Source organism: Labeo rohita, unplaced genomic scaffold (assembly GCF_022985175.1).
Source record: "Labeo rohita strain BAU-BD-2019 unplaced genomic scaffold, IGBB_LRoh.1.0 scaffold_94, whole genome shotgun sequence".
In the NCBI taxonomy this organism is placed as follows: domain Eukaryota; kingdom Metazoa; phylum Chordata; class Actinopteri; order Cypriniformes; family Cyprinidae; genus Labeo; species Labeo rohita.
The window spans coordinates 401,243-419,327 of NW_026129898.1; positions in this window are offsets into that span (position 1 = coordinate 401,243).

Below are 18,085 nucleotides of genomic sequence, written 5' to 3' on the forward strand. Positions count from 1 at the left end.
GCTGTTGAACGGAACTGAGAAGTATTGTAAAGCAGGGCATTTAAGATAAACAGCTGCATGCTTTCAATATACAGTATTCTATATATTTTGTCTCTGTGTTGAAGAATATTATATTCTAGTTGTAATACAATATCTATGACATCAGTACGGACCACAGCTGCTCCGTCATATATTCCATCAAACTCTAAAACGGGCTTTGAAATCCCAGCGTAGTTGACATGCCATACAAGAGAGATTGAGGATTGAAAATCCTTCAGGGGAAGCAGAATGAGGCCATGCTTAAAATGGGCCATAAAGAATGACAGAGGGACAAATGAAAGCGGTCTTGTGGGTACAAAGAGTTAACGAGAAGTAGAAACACAAGGAAGAACCAATGGCGTTGGGGTCGAATTTGTTTTTTAAATCTTTTCACCATAAATGGTGCAGCAGTCTGCCTGGGAATTTTGACTATGTAAATTGGCCCATTTGTTAACTTACATACATAGCTGAGTCTTAGCAAAGAGATTTTCTCCTTTAAATAGAAAAAGAGGTTACATTCCAATAATAATTAATAGAGCATTAATTAGTTTGAGACAAGAGACTGAAGCGTAGATAGAGGCCTGGCTTTTCAGAGCAGGTCAGTGTGCCACATGCAGATTATAATGCGAGGAAAAGTGTGAATGCCCGGAAGTTGTGCACTGGGGATTTGGAGTTACTATTCGTGGCGAATAATCTTGTGCGTTTTTGTTTCCTCCTCGCGTCTTACACGTGTTTCTCTTGTCTGATCTCTCCAGAGTCTTTAAATCTGTGGTCGTGTGTTGGGAAGCGCAGTCAGTCAATACTGCGTATGAGCCTCGGCTCACGTTACCACCATTGTAACACGATAGCGTATCCTGATCCTGTCCGATGACTGGCTAAAGCTGATCGATGATTTCATTTCGGTGGCCATTGGCACTCGCTCTACGCACTATACCGATCAGATGTCACAGGGAGAGCGGGATTGATTGCAAGGACGAGGGCAAAGTTTCTTGCCAGGGACTGCATTGCGTTTAGACATCTCTTCCATTGGCTGCAGCTTTTATCCTACTGTGTAGACACTTTTTAAAGCAGTGCGTCCTTTTTACTTCCAGGTCCTCTTGGCTCTCGTTGTCTCTTGAATCTTTCTGCTGACCGCAGGTGCATCAATAATTCAGGTCGGTAAGGAAATTACATACCTTTTAGGTTAAGGTTATTTTGACTAGAACAGGCACTAGACGCTTGTCTGGACTACTCAGTTGTGCTAGTGTTTGTAGGTTGCCACCATTTTGACATCACTCTGGGAGTCAAGACCCGGCTGACGCACGGTTTCCGTCGACTGAAACCCAACCAAACCTGAGATTTTGTCCCGTGCTACACTCAAAACCACAGAGAGAAACGGAAAGAACAGACAAGAGAAGATGTGATATGGACACTTGCACTGTGCTTTTCTGAAGCGGCTGTCACGTGCTGTGCTTACTCTATGTGTGAAAGAAGAAGATTGTTTTTCTCAGAATGGCTTCTCATATGGGACAAGGATAAAGTGGGAAGTTAGAGGAGGTTGTTTTGGGGGCTTTCGGGGGGTAGATATGTGGCTTTAGGAGCAGCAGAGGGGAGACTAGATACGTTTCATGCTCGATTAAATTATGCTTCTCTCTCTTTCTCTTGCTTTCTACCCCTCCTCACATTTTCTTCCTAAAGCATGTGTAAGATGTCCTAATTGTTCAAGTATCTCTACTTCTTCTTCTTTTGAAAGCGTCTGAACTGGTTCTGGATGGCAAGGGCTGCTTTCTCCGTCTCCGGGGCTTCCAGGTCGATATCGATCTCTTCCTCCTGCTCAGGTTTTCCTGCGGAGTCAGATGCCTTCTCTAGAACACAATGACCAAACCACTGCGTGAATCAACTCATCACAACACCAGGTCACCCTTGTCAAAAAGAAGTACTTTTTTAGCTTACTTTTAGCATACTAACCCCCAGACTATAGCATAAGTCTAAGCTGTTTCAACTGAAAGAAACTTGCACTAATTGATCTTAAAGTATATCAATGCCAGTGTTTTGTCTCAAGATGAACACCAGTAATGTTTTTTTCTAAGGCACATGTATAGAAATTATTTAAAGCCCTGTCTGTGCAACTGGAACTAAGAGTACTTGCTACGGATATGGTAAAACTCATGTTTTCCGACACTTAATTGCATATTTACTGCATTTAAATGAACATTTATTATGGTTTACATTTGGTCAACTGCTTCTAATATGTAGTTTATATTAAATGCAGTTAGCCAAACATTTGAGTACTCTTTTGACTTGTATTTCATGAATGCGGCATTATCTGCAAGTATTTTTTTTTTAAATAGAACTATATATAAGTTAAACAGTTAAGCACACTTCTTTTTCACAAGGATGTTTTTGAAATGCCCATGCAAAACTCGCTGTAATGATGATGTGGTGTTTGTAGGTGGCTTACTTTCTGAATGCCATTATTAATGCATCGCTGAATAATTGAAGAGTAAATAGCCTAAATTACAGCTGGAATGCACAGTGACAGTATGTGTGATACATCATCCCAGTGTTTAGCTGTGGATGTGATAGAGACGTTGAGGCAGACAGACCTTTGTTGTCTGTGGCGGACGTTTGGCTGCTGTTGGCCTCCCCTGTGTGTCCACGCTGGAGGGCAGAGAGACAGAGAGAGAGAAGGTCAGACACACGCCTGCGATTTACTGTCTGCTTCGGGCAACACGCACTTGTTTGAGATCAAAACTGCAAACGCTCCCAAGTGTTGCCCTTTGCTCAATAATGCTGTAGGTCCTGCGGAATGTTTTTACATGCAATCAATAACTTGATTGCAAACCAGGCCTGCGGAGGAAGTTTAAAGGAATAGTTCACCCCTGAAAACTCTATCATCATTTTTCCCCCTCCTATGTTGCTTTAATCCCATGTGACTGAAGCTGCGCTTTTCTATACAACAAAAGCATATAGTAACCAGAGGATGTCAAACTTTAAAAAGGATTAAAGCGCCAAAAGTGGGATTCGTTGGACACACAGCTCATGCAGTCCCATAAAGCTGTGCTTCACTGGCAGTGTAATGTTGTTCAGTCCTCCTGGGAAGCTCCTACTTATGAGTTTGACATAATTACGACGTGTGTGTTGAAAGTGATTTTGTTCGGAATGAAATTAACTCAAACTTTCATATTTTTAATTTATTTTTTACTTCCTGACAAAGACAGGAAGCTTTTTTATCACTGATGCAATATAATGAAGAGTAAAGCATGTACATTTTTCTAGTGTCAATCTGCTTAATGCAACTATAAAGCATTAAGACATTGTAAATATTAACATGGTTTTCTGTAAAGCTGCTTTGAAACCATGTATTGTGAAGAACGCTATATAAATAAATTTGATTTGAACTGTATTTTATAATATTTTTAATGCTGCCACAGAGAATTATGAGAAATTATGTAGTTGCATGAACCAGTTAAATGAGTAGTGTTTATGCCAATCTTTATGGTCATTTTTAATCAAGAGTATGCATACAAAATCTGTAATTGACATCCCCTTAACCACTGTCCGCCACTGCTTGTGCACCATAGTCAATTTTACAGTCTTCTAGCTTTGTGTGAGGAACAAGACACTTTAACTCTGTAAATAACTTCAATTTCAGTCTGTTTATCACACAAAAATATCATATGCTTTAGAAGACTTACAATATAGCACTAACCATGGTCACTGTATAAAAAAAGAGTAGTGTGAACATGGTAAACATCCTCTTCGAAAAATAACTGCTGTATTATTGCAATCAATGCTGTAAAGTGTAGTTTTGTGTTGTACACTGATGCCTTGCTGCTCAATAATAAACTGAACTGCAGTACTTATAAGGCTTTTAAATTCTAGTGCATAAGTACTTGTAGTCTGCTGTAATATAACTGCAGTATAGCCATTTGCCTCTCCCATAATAGAACTGCAGTTCACTACAGTGCAAATAAGACTGTGTGGTACATTTGTATTTTCAATCAAGTACAAATGCAGTAGTGCAATGGGTTTCATAACAGCTGCACTGCAAAATAAACTGTGCTGCATTCACTGATACTGATCAATTTTCAAATTGCATTGAATTGCTGTTGTAAAGTTGAAATTGCAGCTATGCTATTCTGGTAAGCAACTTCGTGTGGCTCACTCACACATATACATTATTTATATGCAACCTCTCTAATATTTTTCCTGTTAATGGTAGTTGCTGATGTTGGGATGTTTTATGCTATAGGTACATTCATATAACAATTTCTTACTGTTAGCTCAACTTTCAATGTCTGATAGTAAATTGTTTTATAAAAATACTTCTGATTGTGTTGCAGTTGCTTGTAAACTGTTAAAAAATGAATGTCTACATACAATTTGCAGTGCATCCAGTCAATGCTATGACTCGATCATAATGTCTCCTCAACAAATCGCTGAGATTGAAATCATATATAAAAGACTCAGTAGACCTGTGGTATTGCAATATTAGTCTGGTACTTGCAATATGCAGTATTACTGCAGTTTTGCACTGTAGCACAAGTGTGACACTTAGGATGCTGTAGAAGTCCAGCTTTCAGCACTGTTATTATATTGCGTCCAGTTTATTGCATATGTACTCCACTAATGGCATTTATTTTTTGTACAATTACTATTACGGCAGTGCACTTCGAAGCTTGAACAACATGACCTAATTTTATCATCAGCATTCATATCAGTCATATTAGTGTTGCCAACATTTCAGTCTCTATTTATTACATTTGCATGACTCACAACATGTGTAATCATGCACTGTAGTAATGCCTATTTTTTTTTTTATAATCCAGTAAACAATATAGCTATATTTTTGTTTGGAGCACAAACCAAAAGATCAATTATCATAACAAATGAATAACAAACCTGATAAAAAAAAAAAAAAAAAAAAAAAAAAAAAAGCTTTATATTATGGAACTTGAATTAAAAATAAAAATGCATTGAAAAACTGTTTGGATGAGCCAATATACAAGCAACCTGTGATTTTAAATTAATTGAACAGTACGTTTTTAGTTGCAATGCTTCTTTGCAGAATATAGTTTTCTTATATATAAATTATATATTATACCATCATATCGGCCAATACTAGGTTTCTCAGATTTATAAACATTGAGACATTAGTTAAATATCAGCCGAAAGTTGAAAAGTACCAAGACGTTTCTCAAGGTAATGTTCTTTAGCAGTGGCCCAGCCAAACTTTTAAGCCATCATTGCCAATTCTGTAGCGGGAAAACACAGCAGGAACAAAATGTACCAAGAAACGGAGAGAGAACTCGGAGACTGAGTCAGTGATGTAGTTGCCAATCCCCATTAACGTCTCAGCAACATTGCCACAACGTTGCTGCAATGTCACGTGACTGCAGCCGTTCACCGTAGGATGGAGATTTGCAGTGGAGCAGTGAAGCTCTCTAATGCATTTGTTTTTATTCACCTCCTCTATCTTTCCCCCATCCTCTGCCCGGAGCGACGGGAGTTTATTCTGCACTTCTTCCTTCTCATTTAAAAGCAAGACAGCGGAAGAGACGTCTATGGAGCGGCTGCACAGCACAAGGCAGAAAGAGAGGAAACAGACATCTGCGTTTGGGGTGAAATGTGGCTGAAAGACGAGATGAATTAAATGAAGAGGGAGGGAGAAATCTCAAGGGACGGAGGAGGGAAAAGCAAGGTCACAGACAGCATGAAAGAAAGACGGGAACGGAAAAGCAGCCCACGCAATTAACGCCTTCGCACCCTGCCTCGCGTCCATTCACTGATTCTCTCTTCACATCCTCCCCTTTATTCTCTTTCTGCGTCTCTCGGCTGATTCGGCAATAAAGATCTGTCTTGTTTCATTCTGTAAGAACTGCAGTTGGAGAACAGGTGAAATGATGGAGGGAGGGAGTGGGAGAGAAAGCATGCCTGAGAGAGAGAGAGAGAGAGAGAGAGAGAGACGCCTGTGAGACAGAGACAGATTGCAGCATTTAAGTGCCGCCCCAGGGAGCTGCTGTAGGTTGAGAGGGGAGGAAGAGAGAGAGAGAGAAAGAGAGAGGGAGGTCAGGGAAACCTGCAGAAGTTGAAGTTGCAGTTGATGCAAACGCTGCTCGAGTGTTTCCATGTGTGTGACTCTTTTCCCAAGCCCTTTACATTTCTGCACCGCATGTCGCATTCGCTCTCTCTCTGATTGTCTCTATTAGGGCTGAGCGTGTGGCAGCCGTTTATACTGCGCAGCCGGTAGAGATTGTGCTGTATGGGCTGCCGTTTATACCGCGGTGGTGGGCAGGACCACTTTGCGCTATATTTGGACGCATCCCAGACAAGTCAAAGAACTTCCTCGCAGCACAAAATAGTTTGGGTCGCTAATGACCATTACATAGTTTACAGATGTTTCAGATATGCCTCAACCAATCTGAATTTAGTCTGTTACTCTTTTGAATTTTTTTTTTTTTTTTTTTTTGTTTTTTGTGGCAGCTGCTTGATTATTGCATTATTGAAACTGCGATCTTTTAAAAACTGTATATATATATATACACGGTACATTACATTGCATGCAATACACTATCAATATATACTATAAATCTAAAATCTCAACTGCTTGATTGCTGTTGTTTGATTGCAAAATGTATATATAACTATATTATTATATGCATATAACTATATTATCATCCAGCTCTAATCTGCTTAACACAACTATAAAGCATATATATTACGATTAGGATATTATGAATATTTTTGGTAAAACTGCTTTGAAACTACGTATTGTGAAAAGTTCTATATTTGACTTGACCCTTTAATGTAGTTTTGAACTCAAATGTTTCATAATATGAAGCTGTATAGTTTTTTTTTTTTTTAACTAATTTATGAATAATCAGGGTTTTTTTAAAGATAAAATAGGTTAAGTTTAAAACAAAGAGTGGCGCGACCAATGACGGATGCAATTCAGATTTTTTTTTTTTTTTTTTTTACAAAATACTAATTTTAAATTCACGAAAATGTAACAAATTCTGATATATATATATATATGATATTCTGCAATATATTCTTCAAAAAAAAAGCTATAGGTTAATAGGTATTTTAAGAACATTATTTTGTACATCAGCATTAAATCAGTGCTCATATCATTGTTAGCATCATTCAGTTAAAAAAACGCACATTAATTGGCACTTTTTCAGGGTAAACCTTAAATGAACTGTAGATCGGTGAATCTGTGGAAATGATTTGTGCCCGCTGTCATCTCGGTTATTCTATTCTACTTTTCCACTCTGCTCATTTTACATAACATGGATTGTCTTACAACATGCATCTATCGCACATGAGAATCCGTTCCTGTGATGGCAAAAGCATTTGGGGTCATATACACCTTAGCAATGTCGCATATGCCTGACCTGACCGTCAGAAATAGCTCCGAGCCAGTGTCAGAATGTCATCTTACAGCCATGCGGCCATGTTGGGAACTCATGAAATGAAATGCCAAGGGGTTATCAGTCAAAATCATTTTGTTGATCTGATCAGAGTGTGTTGTCAAAATATGACCAGCTCCTTCAATAGACCTCTGGAGTATTTCAAAGAGAAGAGTAATCAGTGCAATCAGTTATTTTTCCATCTCCTCCTCATGAGAAGTGCTCACATGAGGAGAGTCTGTAAACCATATTCTACAAGCTACTTTTCAGATCATCTAGATTTAGTCAATTACACTAGAGCTCTTAGTTTAGATAGTGTAAAAAGTGAAAATGACTTATGTTGGTTTAACCTAAAGGAGTCATGTTGGCTCAGTATGTCTACAAAATATACTGACTGAAGCAGTTAATTGAGGGGTTAGATTCCCTGACAAGGGGTAGGTACATAAATAAATAATTAAATAAGTAAATATTTGGACATCCGGACAGGACACCTTTAAACAAACAGGCCTATCATTAGGAGAGTTTCTAACTAGTGAAATTTAACTTAAATGTTCTACTAAATGTATTATTAAGACACAAATATTTAGCAATCTGAGAGTTTGTTTAATGTGGAAAATCAGGCAAGTGATCAGAGGCCACGCGCCATTAAACTGGCGGGAGATTGCGCGGGATATTCTGAGATAGTGTTCGCCCTGTTGCTAAGGGGAAAACAGGTAAGGAAGAAATCTTTTTATATACCAAATCAACTTATCACTGTGTGATATCACTAACAAATCAAAATGTATAAAATTAGCTCATTAAGTACTATAATGAGGAATGTTTTTTTGAATTTTGACCAACTTTTTTTTTTTCTAACCAGCGCGTCAGCATTAACGTTCGTCTTGAGACGATAACATCACTACATCACTTAAATGTATCATTTTCGAAATAGAATAGAGTATCTCCCTTCAAAAAACTTGTTTTCTCGAGTAACGATGAATAAAAAAGTTAGAAAACACATTATTCCCCCGGTTTATTAGGCTACAGTACATTTTTATTCGTGGAAAGGAGTGCGAAAAGGATAAAGAAACGCACACTTTCTCCTGAGGTGATTTCGCGGCTCTGCTCAGAGTCTCTTTAGTGCAGCTTCAGAGATGCGGTGGATGGGGGTGGGGAGGCGCAAATGCATGGAAAGTGCATGACAGCTGCTATATTGTGTGTCAAAGACGACTTTTAATACAAAACATTCCGTTTTTACCTCAAAATCCAGCATTTTGTCCCACCTGTCGAAATGTTTTCCCGACAGCAGTAACATCTAAGCGAGACAGGCAGTAGCGAGCTCTACAGGAGACTTACCTGCAGTCACTGATGCGTCTACTGCATTGACAACCCCCGTGATTCATTCACTCACCTCGCTCATCTTGGAAAGGTGATGTGGATGTTGAGTTTCCTGCTCCTTCTGTTTGTCTCCGGCGGTCCACCGTCACCCTTTCCCGCTCTTCTTCTTGTTCTTGGGCGCGAGTATGAAACACGGCGAGATGCGAGACGGAGTGATGTGAGGAAGGAAATCCAGCGGGCTCCCAGCGACGCGGCGCGAGCAGGGAAGAGCAGTGCGGCTGTGCGCGCGTGTGTGTGTATAAACCCCCTCCTTTCCTTACCCCTCCTCTCGCGCTTCCCCACTCGCCCACTCACACGCACTGAACTGCGAGGACATTGTGTGGTGTAAAGACCTATTCAACGAAACACTTGGTGCAAAAGCCGTTTGGGAGCGAATGCAGTACTAGGCAATTTAATTTCAGCTCATGCATTGCCAAGTACAACTAAAAGTGTTTGTTTTTTGTTTGTTTTTTATTTATGCGCATTATTATTAGTATCAGGCTATTATTATGTTTTTATTAATGAATGCAAATGTGTAGGGTTGAAAAATCAATAGCCATCATCTTTCCACTTTTAATAGCCTGCAGGAAATCCATCACAGTCCAAGTCATTAATTTATGTCATCTTCACAACACTGATTAAATACCTACTGTAAATGGTGGGAGTCATAATTCTCCAACCTACTTATTCACCAATATTAATGCTGCTGAATATTCTTACATAAAATATGAACGATATATGATCTAGAGCTTAGAAGAAAGATGAAAACATGCATGACCTAATTTAAGCTATTTTCAATTTTAAAACGCATTGTGAACAGACCAAAGTGATCCGGAATGCCATTTCATTTCACATTGTCTGCAACTCAACCATACAGATTTCCAGCTGCTGCTGTAACATCCTGGATTCGCTTATGAAGTAACACGGATATATGGCGCCCCTGTCTGGTCACTCCATATATGACAGCTTTAATTGAGAAGACTTATATAAAGCAACTGTAAATACATCACACATCACTGTCATTTTTGTTTACACTGCACTTTAGAGATCCCAGCTTGCCAGTCCTTTGAGAGTAGGGAGTATGAAAAGAATCTTGTTAGACCAGAAAATGTGGGTAGTCAAACATATCTCTAAGACTCTACAGATTTCTCTACATAAAGTTAAAGAGAGAGAGAAAAAAAGAAAATCGTGGGTCGCTTTGTGTGGTGAGTATCTAAAAGTGGGTAAATAAATAAATAAACAAACAAATGGCTTACAGCTAATTCATTCACACTCCAAAATAAAGAATGAAGCTAATGTACAAAAGTCAGCAACTATAATTTAGTCAGCAAATTAAGCAATAATGTAAACAATTAATTTCTAATTGTAAAAAGCATACATAAGAAAACAAATTGAAACACAAACAACATGTTAAAGAAACAGAAACACAGAAATGATTTAAATCTGAATTTTTCATATTTTACTGTTTTTAAACACATTATGCAAAAATGACATTAGACAGTATATTCATTTACATTGGATACTTTATATAAATTTAGATAGATAAGAACAACCAACGCATATACACTCACTTAAAGTGATGTATAGCGAATCTCAACTGTTTAGTTGTTTATCATCTCAAAAAGTAAGTTATTAAATGTGACCCTGGACCACAAAACCAGCTATAAGGGTAATTATTTTTTTATTTATTTATTTTTTTTTTAACTGAGATCATATGAAGTCTGAATAATTAAGGGGACAATAGGGCAATATTTAGGCGAGATACAACTATTTAAAAATCTGAAGAGAAAATCACCTTTAAAGTTGTCCAAATGAAGTTCTTAGCAATGCATATTACTAATCAAAAATTATGCTTTGACATATTTACGGTAGAAAATGTACAAAATATCTTCATGGAACATGATCTTTATTTAATATCCTGATAATTTTTGGCAGAAAAGAAAAATCGATAATTTTTGAGCCATACAATGTATTGTTGGCTATACAAATAAACCCGTGATACTTACGACTGGTCTTGTGGTCCAGGGTCACATTTTAACTATATTATGAAACTAAAAGACATGACAATATTAAGATATAAACATTAACATCATGGTTTTCTGTAAAGCTGCCTTGAAAAAAAAAAAAAAAAAAAAAGTTCTGTAAAAAGCACTATTTAAATAATTAGACTTTGACTTTGACAGTGGATTGCAATGTCTTCAAAGTTTTGAGATCATCTGCATAATATGAGTTAATCATGCTCTGTACTGTCATCTTCATAAGTTTCATATTTCTGTTCCTCTTCTTGAACTTCCTGAGCCGGAGGAGGGTTCACTCTGAGAGTTTTAATTGCCAGAAATATTCCAAGCACAATACATGTCCATCCAATCCATGCAGGCAGAGCTACTCCCAATCCTATCACTAATGTGGCCACATACATTGCACCTAGCTGCTTTACAGCCTCAGAGAGGTTACTTCTCAATTTAGATATATTAACCCACTGCATGATGATTTTTAAAATAACGCAAAGCCCCACAAATATCAACATCAACACTGCAAGTCCTTCAAGCAGCAGGGTTTGTCCATTTACCATCCGTACGACCAAAGCTACGGCCAGAGATGCTCCTATACCAGCCCAAGCCAAGATCAGCCCTCCTTTAGCCTTTATCCCTGGGTTTTGTGCTTTCAATGTAACCAACATACCAAATATGATAGCGAGAGTGCATGCCACATGGAAAATGGCAAGCAATTCCAATACAAGAATTACTACATCACATTGTTTGCCTGCAATGTCACTTCTACAGACCAAACATTTGATTCTGCAACCAGGAAAGATAACAAAGCAGAAAAAGGCATAAGATGTAAGGTAAACTCTGATCTGCTAAATATCATAAAGTAAATAAAGGTAGCAGGCAAAATAAATGCCGCTGGTCCAACTGCCCCCTGCCAGCAAATTATTGTAACTGCAGCTGCTACAGACAGAGGTAAAAGAAGCCCTAAAGAGGCATCATCTCCCCACAGCTTATATGGAAACATAAACAGAAAAGTAATCACAGATGGAACAGTAATGCTACCTAATATAGCAATTGTCCAAAATATAATCACTGTTCTCAATATAGCCTTCATTAAAGCCAGATACTGGGACACAATACATGAGAAGAAACACCTGACAGCTCTCGGTCTGACAAAAGTGATCACTACAGCAGCAAGACCTGTCAGGGGAACATTTTTTACCATTATGTACCCAAGATATATTATAATAAAAGGGAAAAACAATGAAAGAATCGATATATTTATTAGAATTGCTTCATATATTTTCTGCCCATCTATGCTTCCAAAGGCCATCACAGCTATTCCAGTGATTATTGTAAGAACGGCTATTTTTGGTGTTTTCATTTCTGATGAGATGGCGATTATCATTCCCCACCAGGTGCAATCTAGATACAAACTTTTACTTTCTCTGCCTTGAAAAGCGTAAATACCCAGGATATGTATTACTGCTCCAGTAATGGTGAGAAGTTGAGCATGTCTCAGTGTGTTAAAGGCTTTTGACAACAGATTTGTCAGCCAGTCAGAAGACAATTTCTTAATTTTATGTTTCACCATTTCTACCTTCATTTCAACAGCCACTGTTAATGCTGTATTAAAAATGGCTGTGTGTAGCAGTGCAAAAGGCACCACTGCAGATATCACATTGTGTCCTATTGCTTCAGCCAGTAAAACAGCAGACAACAGCCCGAGAGAACATCCTGATCCAATGCCAAAAAGAAAGGCAAAGATTGACCCTGAAATGCAAAACTGTCAGTCATTTTATCTCTATTAATCAGATGGGGAAAGCAGTTATATTTTACTTCAACAGCTGATAGCAGGATGACATTTTGTGTGTTTGGGATCTGCTGGCATTAACATTAAGTTGACTAGATCTCTCTAGACTGACCCAAGTCTAGTACTATAAACAGTGTTTGAATGACAGAGTTTGGTAGACTTACCAAAGTGGGTGTCTATCAGCATTGAGCATGATTTCTGCAGGTCCATAGAGGCGAGAATGGAGTAAAAGAGTCTGTGTAATGATTAAGGTGCTTTATACAATCTAATCCGAGCTGCAACGATGGAATCTGGGTTTGTGTTAACAGTAAGTACGGGTGTAACACTTCTGTTAACAAATGAACTATGCAGAAAATCTTGTTAAACCATAAAAACCTTGTCAGACTGCTAAGCACCGCGACAAAACTATTTTTGGCAGTGATGTGTATGCCATTGAACTGTAATGCTACAATCGTTGGAAGAGCCATATGTAGTTGTTCTGTCCCTGATGCCTAAGAGTAAGTGTCTAAATAGAGACCTCACCATCACTGCTCAATAAAATTTCAATTTAGCCTGTCCCTTTCTCTCACTCATCACAGGGCTTGAAAAAAATCCCATCAGGTTGCATTCCTGAATTTACTTTGGATTTAATTCAAATAGGAAATAAATACAATTAATGAAAATTAAATTCATTACACTGTAAAAGGTTCATAGTAGCATTTTAAGTAAATATTACTACTAACATGCACATTTTAGGGGTAGATAAGGTCAAAGTTGTCCTTTTAAGAGTGTAATCCCTGCAAACAGCTTTGTCCATGCAATGATTCAATATTGGTATCAGATTGAACCTGCATGAGCTTTAATTGAGAAGACCTATATAAAGCAACTGTAAATACATCACACAGCACTGTCATTTTTGTTTACACTGCACTTTAGAGATCCCAGCTTGCCAGTCCTTTGAGAGTAGGGAGTATGAAGAGCATCTTGTTAGACCAGAATATGTGGGTAGTCATATCTCTAAGACTCTACAGATTTCTCTACATAAAGTTAAAGAGAGAGAGAAAGAAACCTGTGGGTCTCTTTGTGTCCAAAATAAAGAATGAAACTAATACTAATGCTAATGCACAAAAGTCGGCAACCATAATTTCGTTAGCAAATTAAACAATAAAGTAACTGATTTAAAAAAAAAAGCATACATAAGAAACATATTCAAACACATTCAAACAATGTGTTACAAAAACAGAAAGAGAAATTATTTAATCCGATTTTTTTTGTATTTAAACACATTATGTAAAATTACATTAGATAACATATTCATTTACATTGGATACTTTATATAAAGTTGGATAGATAAGAACATCGAACTTTATCTGCATATATACAGTACTCTCACGTAAACTGATATAAAGTGAATCTCAATTTGTTTGTTTCCTCTTGTCTCAAAAAGTAACTATATCAAGTTACTATATTAACTATAATATATTATGAAACTAAAAGACATGACAATATTAAGATATAAACATTAACATCATGGTTTTCTGTAAAGCTGCTTAAAAAAAAGTCCTGTAAAAAGTGCTATTCAAATAAATTATACTTTGACAATGGATTGCAATCTGGCAATGTCTTCAAAGTTTTTAGATCATCTGCATTTTACAAGTTAATCATCCTCTGTACTGTCATCTTCATAATTTTCATCTTCCTCTTCCTCTTCTTAAACTTCATCAGCCGGAGGAGGGTTTACTCTGAGAATTTTAATTGCCAGAAATATTCCGAGCACAATACATGTCCTTCCAATCCATGCAGGCAGAGTTACTCCCAGTCCTATTAATGTGGTCACATAAATGCTGCCAAGTTGCTTTATGTTATTTTTCAAATTAGGTATGTTAACCCGCTGCATTGAGATTTTTAAACAAATGCAAAAGCCTAATATCGTCAACAATGATGCTGCAAGTCCTATAAGCAGAACGGCTTTTCAATTTACCATCCGTACAGCCAAAGCTAAGGCTAGAGATGCTCCTATTAATGCCCATGCTGAGATCAGCCCTCCTTTAGCCTCCATCCCTCGGTTTTAAGCTCTCATTGAAATTGCTATGCCAAATATAATAGCGAATGTTCTCCTTACAGATAGGATAACATTTTCTAACGGCATTTTAAAAATGTTTAGTGAAAACGTTGTTAGCACATTATTCCTTAAGTATTTTACAGGATTTATTTTATTCTTATAATGTTTGTATAATGTTTTTTGTTTTTTTTTTTTTTTTGTTTTGTTTTTTTTTATATTCTTATAATGTTCTTCTGATTGTTAAGATAACATTTTCTAAAAACATTATAACAATGTTTTGTGACGATCTTCTATAAAAGTTTAGAAATAAAATGTTTGTATCACACTGAATGCTGGTAATGATTTTTGGGGAACCAAGTTTTCAGGGTCCCCCACAATGTACATGCTTCCATCATCTCAGGCCTCAGTGATGTCATTATAACGTTATCTTGTGTGGCGGAGAGAACGTTCTTCCTTTGTTATAATACAATATTGTGCCAATGTTTTATTGAGAACATAATCTGTAACCTACACAACATCCTCAAAATGATACAGTTAAAATGTTATAGCTTTGTTAACACAACACATTATGAGAGCATTTTATAAAATAAAAATAAAAAACATTCCATCATCTTAGCATGTTCCTAATGTGGCTGAGATTACGTTCTTATTTGTCATCATGAAACAGTGTGCCATTGTTATTTAGAATATTGTATAATCGGTTACCTCAAAAACATTCCCAAAGCATACCTAAAATGTTGCAGTAAAAATGTGATATCTTGATTTTTTTTTTTTTTTTTTTTTTTTTTTTTTTACATTTAATAACAAAGCAATGTTATTTGAAATGAAAAAAATGAAATGTTGTTCTGACTCTGATGCCCATGACAGTCTAGAGTAAATGTCCAAATAGAGACCTCACCATCACTGCTCAGTAATATTTCAGTTTAGTCTCTCACTTTCTCTCACTCATCACAAGGCTTGACAAAAAAAAAAAACATCAGGTTGCATTCCTGAATTTACTTTGGATTTAATTCAGACAGGAAATTAAAACGATAAATGAGAATGTAATTTATTACACTGTTAAAAAATGTGCCTTTGTACCTTAATAACCCCTGAAAGGTTTATAGTAGCACTTTGTAAGTAAATATTGTTTCCAGCATGGACATTTTAGGGGTAGATAAGGTCAAAGTCATCCATTTAAGTATGCAATCCCTGCAAATTGGCATTGTCCATGCAATGATCTGCAAATATCTGTATCAGATCTGTCATGAAACTGATTCAACATTTATGAGCTCTTGTCCTCAGCAGAGACTGATTTGGAGAGCATCTGCACTCAATACTACAGCAGTTCTCACAGCTTTGTTACTTTTGTCTCTGTAAACCCTCAGAGCTTTAGAGACATCAGGAATGCATATGAAGAGCTGATTTTAACAAAATGCCTTCTGGTAATAAACAAATACTGCTGTTGTTCACTTCATCATTGTCAGCTGGAGAGGAGTGAGAACCTACAGTACAATACAGCTGAAGATGTCTGAGGAATATTCAGTACTTATATTACTTCTAACTTGTAATCCATTACTAGGTAAAAATCAGGTACTTTTTAGATTACTTTTTAATTACTTTTAGATTTATTTTTACCTAACTTATTTATTACATTGATTTGAATAGGATAAGCTATTGATATAAGAATACGAAGAGAAAGAAAACTTATTCCACTCTCTATATTATGTCAAAGTGGTTGAGCTGACAAAACTCTGAAAAACATAACTACAAAATGTTAAGTTGTGCAGTTTAATGTGTTTGAAAGACAAAATCCACATGCTTAAATTACGGACTACTAATTAATTATGAACTTATTGCTGGCATTTTGTCAATAGCATGTCATCATGAACTCAATAAAAAATTATACATTTAGTCTGATTATGAAAATATTAAAATGTAATATAATTAAAAGTATTTAATTTTTGAATTGGATTACGTAATGCAAAATAATTTTCAGCACTTATCATATTATAAAAGCAATTAGCTTGGTTTGTTTATGTTTAACAAGATTGTGTGAATGTAAAGATTAAAGCAAATTTCACTGAAGTGCACGTTCATACACAATACTGTACTATTTGTTTTTTCCCCAAATGATTTCAAAGTCAAAAGTGAAGAGTGCAATTTGAACAAACAAACAGTGTTGGGTAAAAAATTAATTAAAATTAAATTTGTGTTACTTTTTAAATCTGGGCATGGCTTGCTTGTTTGTTTTTAATATAAAAAGTTCTATTTTGGGCAAATGTAAAGGCCTTTTCACACCAAAAGACCTCAGACTTTAAGAAAAGTAAATTCACGTCTGTACAGTAAACCACAGAACAAAAAAATGTCAACTCTTCAGCAGTTAAAAAAAGGAAAATAAATGTTAGATTATCTTGAGTAATTTTTGCTTATTAGTATGGTTGAATTGGATCATTGAAGGTCGGCAGAAAAGACATTGGTTAATAAAATGGGATGAAATAGGATATTTGTATTATTTAACATATTCGGAGTTGAATTTCACTGTTTTTATTCATTTTGATGAATACTGAATCTGTTTTTTGTGAGGGAGATGAATTAATGCATGTTCACATTTATTCTAGAACTAACATCTTACTCCCGATTTCTCTCAACATGGAGAAAGGAGAGCTTTTAATCAATAAATGGGGGGAAAAGTAACTGACGTTACTTTTTTGAAAAAAGTAACTCAGATATTTCCCTTTCAGTTAAAAAGTAATGCGTTACTAGTTACTTGGAAAAAATAATAATATCACGTAACTCGCGTTACTTGTAATGCGTTACCCCCAACACTGCAAACAAACATTACCACCCTAAACTCAAAGCATATAGGCTGTCTAGTGTTTTGAAAGTTACACTATTCACAAAAACAACCTTAATGTGACTCCACATGTAAAACTGAGGTATAAGTACTTTAATTGCACAAAAATTCCACGCTTCACCTCCTATGTGGATATATCAGTGTGGTGACCATTTTACCCCAAGTACATACCTTATTAAAACACACACACACAAATGTAGCAGGAAACACATCAAAAGGCAAGCAATACATGTTTTTTTTTTTTTTTTTTTTTTTTTTTTTTAATTTTATTGATTCTTTTCTACTGTATTTTTTTTTTTCTCAATCCACAATTTCATATTAGTCACTACTATGTTAGATCAGCTTCCTCTGCCACCAACAGCAGTCAGCTACTGAAAAGACCAAACCCATACCCTCTCTCCACCTCTCCCCTCTCACTGGATAACATTTATGAATTCACACACTTCTGGTGGAGCAACAAAAAAAGTGCATGTCAAACATAGTGAAATTTTGAGCAGCACATTACTGTTTGGGAATACTTTATGCTTATTTCACAGTGTCAGTATATCTTCACAAAATATTCATTTTTAAGACATCAATGCACACACACGAACAAACACACAAAACAAAACTATTGCCCTGATCCCTGTACACAGT